Source organism: Heptranchias perlo, chromosome 10 (genome assembly GCF_035084215.1).
Source record: "Heptranchias perlo isolate sHepPer1 chromosome 10, sHepPer1.hap1, whole genome shotgun sequence".
In the NCBI taxonomy this organism is placed as follows: Eukaryota; Metazoa; Chordata; class Chondrichthyes; order Hexanchiformes; family Hexanchidae; genus Heptranchias; species Heptranchias perlo.
The window spans coordinates 22,179,949-22,186,450 of NC_090334.1; positions in this window are offsets into that span (position 1 = coordinate 22,179,949).

A 6,502-nucleotide genomic window follows, 5' to 3' on the forward strand; every position below is an offset into this window, starting at 1 on the left:
CTTTCCTATCGTTCTTGTGCGTTGCAGCCCCATCCTCCTTATATCTCCTCTCCACTGAACTCTCCTATCTCTGCACAGTCGCTGGAGCAAAGCTGGTTTCTCAGCACTAATCTGGGAAACTGACAACGGGAAAGCACAGCAATGGAGACGACGATGGCAGGAGAAGCAGCGAGAACGGACAGCAGAGCCCAGAGCAAGGGGCAGAGATCTGAGCTAAGAGGGCAAGGGTGGGTGGCAATACGTCTGAATGGGCCAGGATAGGACATGGGGAGCATCGCAGTGCAAAGGTGGGGGGGAGGGAGTAAAACCAACAATTTAATTTATAATTATTTGTAACATTCGACAAGGCCTGGAAGAGAACCAAAGACAGGAATTCAAGCTCTGAGGTAGATGGCATTCAGCATTCAGACCTGAGAAAGGAACCTTGGTGGCAGCTACAGTGCCCCCTAGTATTGGGAGGGCCTGAAAGGTAAGAAGTGGTCAGTGTATTAACTTACACAATCCTTACAATTTAAAAGCAATTCTAGGTGTTCCATCGAGCCATGGTAAAATCATGATCCAGGAAGTAAATATGACAAACTGGAAATGTGCACTCGACACAAGAAAAAATGTTGGAAATACACAATAGATCAGTCAGCATCTGTAAAGACAGCAGGCAGGTTTTGACATTTCAGGAGTGCCCCCTTCAACAGAACTGAATACTTTAAGTTAAACAAGCATTTTTGTACAGTTGAAGAAAATAGCAAAGAAAGAGTGGGTAGAATTAACGAACCAAGGTGAAAGCTTGCATAAGTTGCAAACTGCTTAATAGAAACCGATGATATAGCAGATCATCAGTGAGGTGATCGAGAGGCAAAAAAAAGGCCAAAAGAATATGCAAATAGTTGAGAAGGTGAAAAGACAGCGATGAGATCCGCACAAACAAAAAGGCAAGAAAATGGGCAAAGAGAAAAAAGAGCCCTGCAAATGCAGTAGAAAATGTTGACAAAATACAGTGCCCTACAGTCCCAAGAAAGAGAAAAAAAACAGACCAATATCGGGCCTAGCTCTGTTTTCTGAAAAAGGGTCTGAACAGTACCCGTCTCCCCTCGTTCCCCACTCCACCCACCAGGCCGAGCCAGACGTAATCACACATCACAAGCGCACACTGCTTTAAATTAAATGACGGACAAGAATTGAAACAAAGAGTGTTTTGTATATCCTGCTGAAAGACACAGGTGGGAATTATGCAGGTTCCCATAGTCATAACTTTTATCTGGAGGAAGTGAGTTGAGTTGAGAATTCTCCACGGTTAGAACAAGTTTAGCTGGGCAGAGGAAGGTAGTGGTGTAAGGGTATGAGTTGGGGCTGCCATTCAAAACAGAAACAGGTGGTCTGGCGACCCCCTCGTGAGGGATGGATGTGTGGAAGGATTGTACTTTCATGTTAAAAGGGAGACAGCTGGGGCTAGAGAATCTGAAATTCTTATTGTGGTACAGGGCATCAGAGGAGTCCTGAGTATAGGTGGACAAAGGGAGAAAGAATTAAGTCTAGATAAGAGAAAATGAGTCAGGAACAATAGTCCTGCTTTTGTGTCTTGGACATGAGGTGCAGGGTTATGAATGAGATTGGAGGCAGTGTGAGGGGAAGAGATGTCTGGAAGAGACGAGATCAGTGGTAGTCTGGGAAATGATGGCTTGGCATTCAGTACTGGGGTTATAACATTCACCCTCAGCCAGGTAGAAACTGCATATGACAACAGTTCAATTACGCTAATATAGACTGGGAAAGAAACAGCGTAAAGGGCAAGGAGGGTAAAGAATTCCTAAAATGTGTACAGGAGAACTTAATAGTATGTTTCTAGCCCAATGAGACAGAAGCAGTGCTGGATCTAGTTCTAAGTAATGAAGTAGGGCAAGTGGAGTATGATTCAGTGGGAGAACATCTGGGTAATAGTGATCATAATATAATTAGCTTTAAAGTAATTATGGAAAGGGACAAAGAAAAATCAAAGGTGAAAATACCCAACTAGAACAGTGCCAATTTCAATGATTTGAGAAAAGATCGAGCACAGGTGGACTAGAAACAAAGATTGGCCAAAAAAACAGTAAATGAGCAATGGCAGGCCTTCAAGGTGGAGATAGTTCAGGTACAAACCAAGCATATTCTCTTTAGAGCAGAGAAGGTTAAGGGGGGACCCAAAATTATGAGGGATTTTGATGGAGCAAGTAGGAAGAAACTGTTTCCTCAGGCAAGTGGGTCAGTAGCCAGAGGTCACAAATTTAAAATAATTGGCAAAAGAACTAGAGGGTAAATGGGGAGAATTTTTTTCACAAAGAGGGTTGTTAGATCTGGAATGCACTACCTGAAAGAGTGGTGGAAACAGATTCCATAGGAATTTTCATAAGGCAATTGGACATGTACTTGAAGAGGACTAATTTGCACAATTATGGGGAAAAAGGAGTGGTGTGGGACTAAAATGGACAACTCTTTCAAAGAGCCAGCACAGGCACGACTGACCAAATGGCCTCTTTCTGTGCTATAAGATTCTATGAACAGTGCCCCCTTTGTCAGCAAGTTTGATTTCACGTTTGAAACAGATGGAGTTGAGAGCTACAAGAAGAAGATGGTTTCAAGTGGGTACATTTTTGAGTTCAGAACATTTCTATTACTTGTAATAATAGCACACTAAGCCCTTTCTCAAACAATTATCAGGTTATTGATCTCATATCTTTGTGTTCCTATAAATTCAGTTTTCAGTTCTTCCCCCTTAATCTCTCTGTTGAACTAAAAAATTGTAAGGCTTTCTCCACTCTTCAAATGAAAGCACCCATCGTTCACAGATTGCCAAGAGGAAAAATCAAAAGGGCTTCAGCTCTTTTAACACATTTTGACTTTTTCTATGCTTTTCCCTTGCACCTGCTATAAAAGTACCGTGCATTTCTAGTAGGTCAGTGGAAGGGGGTTTTCTTTTGATCTGGCTGAATTGGTTGTACTGAGCCCAAGTCACCAAAACAGGGACATCATTCTCAGCTGCCAGAGCTAAGGCCTGGTGCTTTGTCCAACGTGGGTATTGTTCCAAGTAATAAGTGTATGGAAACTGTCTATCATAACCATTCAAGATTGGTCTATGGTGGAAACCTAATACAGTGACTTGAAACCTTGGCTGGAGGTTGTAACTAAGTTATTTAGGGTGTTAATCTGTAGAGACTAAGAGAAATTATCCTCAGAAATGCAAATTTTGGCTGTGATCCAAGCATCCATTTCTGTACTGAAAACGATTTAATATGATTCCTACTGATGGTAACAAATAGTCACCACTAATACTCTCCACATGAATACAGAACAAGGTCACTCTTTGAGCTCCCACCACTAGAGCAACTCTTGAACTTAAGCCTAATAGTAATGGTCAGCGTAACTCTCTCAAGGCAAATGACTGATGTTGTACAAATTAGCTGTGCCAAGTCCTAGCCCTTGCATCACTGTAACTATCGGCAGTAATATGACCTTTGACATTTTCTTTATGCTGATCGATGATTCTCTTTGAGGATGGTTCAGTCTAGGCTTATCTTGTTCTCTTAGTGCAGGTGGTAAAAACGTGAAAGTATGCTGAAAAGGAACAAGTAGCTAGGTCCAAGATCAAATAGCAGAGTTATGTTCCAGGGTTGTCCCTCCCATCTTCATCAGTGTTGGTGACATCAAAACCCTGATGAATTATAGAGCATCCCATTATCAATAGAAGAAATCCTGTTTGTCCAACTCCTCTGATATTCTAAGTTCAAACAAAACGTACAAAAAAAGAATCCAAATATTTGCCAAGGGACACACCAGATGTATAGAAATTCTTGGATTAAATAGGTAACTAGATGTTTTCCTTGGTTGCTCGGGTTAGAGCTGAAGCTGGGTTGAATAAAATTGCAGAAGACAGTAAAATTACAGGATATGGATATTTTAGACACAGGTATAAGCAGCTGAATGCATGCTGTTGTGTAGATGCAGCTGTTTTAAGAATTTCAGCAAGTCTGTCTGAATGAGACAAAAAGCCATTACAAGCAAATGACTACCGAACAGATTAATTAACCCTTTAGATTTATGAGCACTACCAAAAGCATTTCAATACCATTGCTGTCAGGAGTTTGTTCAAACTATCTTATTTCCTCGCAAGATTCTTTTGGCCAAAAACCTAGTTTTGTTCCCAAGCTGGAGAGGATCAAATAATGTGAATGGGTGAAGGATAGAAGAAGCTTCTGACATTTTCTCCTTGAACTTCATAGTAGTGAATATTTTTTTAAAAAAGCTAATTTGTTTTGAACCACATTTAAGAGATGGGACAGGTGACTTTATCTTGGCCTTTTCTTTCAAAGGTGGTCACAAAAGCCCAACTCAAGTTTGTTGCAAGTACAGTTCTAATTGCATGTTAGATTGATGATTGAAAATGTTTTGTTACTTATTCTAATTGTTGCTTGAATGCTGTATGAACCCCTTAAATCATATTTCCTCCCTCCTTGTCCCTCAATTTTCTCTCTGACCTGTTATGATGCTACTAGGATTTACACACACGCAGGGCTACCAGCATTTGTCCTTTGGGCCTCATTGCCGCTTTCACTGTTTGAAGTCGCTGAGAACTTGTTCAAAGTCTGGAGTTAGGCTTACAGCCAGCTGGGGGGGTGGGTTCTTCTGTACACCAAGGTTTGAAAGAACAGCACACATATAGATGCTTCCCCTCATACAGATGGCAGAACATATTTTTTGTGTGGAGATTGCACTCTGTTGAAAGAGTGACAAAGACTATAGCGCCAGTGGAGCTGCAATCTGGATGTTAATAATTGGGAAACTGTTACGGCATCCTAAAGGATGGGAAACTTAAAATAGTTCAAAAGTTCCACCGCAGGATTTCTTTTTATTCGTTCATGGGATGTGGGTATCGCTGGCAAGGCCGGTGTTTATTGCCCATTCCTGATTGCCCTTGAGAAGGTGGTGGTGAGCTGCCTTCTTGAACCGCTGATTCTCCCACAGTGCTGTTAGGTAGGGAGTTCCAGGATTTTGACCCAGCGATGATGAAGGAACGGCGATATATTTCCAAGTTGGGATGGTGTGTGACTTGGAGGGGAACGTGCAGGTGGTGGTGTTCTGATGTGCCTTCTGCCCTTGTCCTTCTCGGTGGGAGGTCATGGGTTTGGGAGGTGCTGCTGAAGAAGCCTTGGCGAGTTGCTGCAGTGCATCCTGTGGATGGTACACACTACCTGTTGCTAAATGTTTTACAGAGAACTCAACATGGTGGGTTGTGTCTGCACTATCGAGTAGTACTGTGTTCTATACAGTTGCATGTTCGGAGCAGATGTTTTATGTAGCATTCTTAATGAAAATGATGGACTGAACCATAAAATAAAATATTAAATAAGGAGCAACAGTGCTGTATCCGTAAGTGCAAGGAGAAACTTTTTTAAATCAAAATTCAGTTAGCACGAGAGAAATATTTCTCTTTTTCAGCATTGGGCTCATCTAAAGTGTGATAAATCTGTTACAAATATTATCTGCAATCTAAATGGAAGAGTTACTGGTGAAAGTCCAAAGGAAAAAAAGCATATAATGGGCCCTGAAGGCAGAACTCCGTGGTTGGACAAGCCAAATTAGCTATTGTAGTAGCATTGTGGGAACGAGAGTTTCTATTTATTGTAAGTTTAGTTCCTGAGACGATGAGGTCCTTTTTACTTCCAACTTAGAATTATTTTTGGCTCCAAAACTCCAACCGAAGCACGGTCTCATATTCCTCTAGCCAGAAAGCTTATAAAGCTATCAATTATGGCTACCCATTTCTCTAGTTTTAAACCAATTATATAACCATCATTATATGACATCTTACTGAAATTGATACGTATCCTTTCACCTGTATTTTAATCATTGGTCCTATGGTGTGCATTGTCATTTAAGTCATACAAAGTTGCAAGTTTCAGATTATAGGGGTATCAGGTCTGATTATACAAAATGCTTTTTTGCTGTGAATGTTAAGTGTTGTGAGCAAGCTTGGTCTGTACGAGTTCAATTTATCAACTTCCTGCTTTTGGGCCTCCCATTAACATTCCATGAACTGTTACATCCCACAGAAGGAGCTGTCCGTGACCGAGAGTTGCCGACTGGCACGCTCAACGGTCCAGGAGTACGTGGTGCGGGACGCAAGGTGTGACCTACACAAAGGTCCTATGGGGAAAGGCTACTGTATAAACTATATTGTACAGAATGTATTAGAAAATATGTAGTGTTTTTAAAATTGTAATGATCAGTGTATACGATCTGTACTGTTGCTTTGAACTGCTGTACTGCATTTTGTGCCCTCTATTTGAAGTATGTAAACTATGTGTATCTTTCAATTTTATGAAATAAAGTATATCTTGAAATATAAAAAAGTTGCATCCACTCTTCAGCATAAACCTCAAGCTGTGTTGTGGAACATGCCCTTGCTTTCAACATTCAGATCAGTCATTTTCCCCAACTGCCAACTGTTAATTCAGAATTTCTTTTTGGT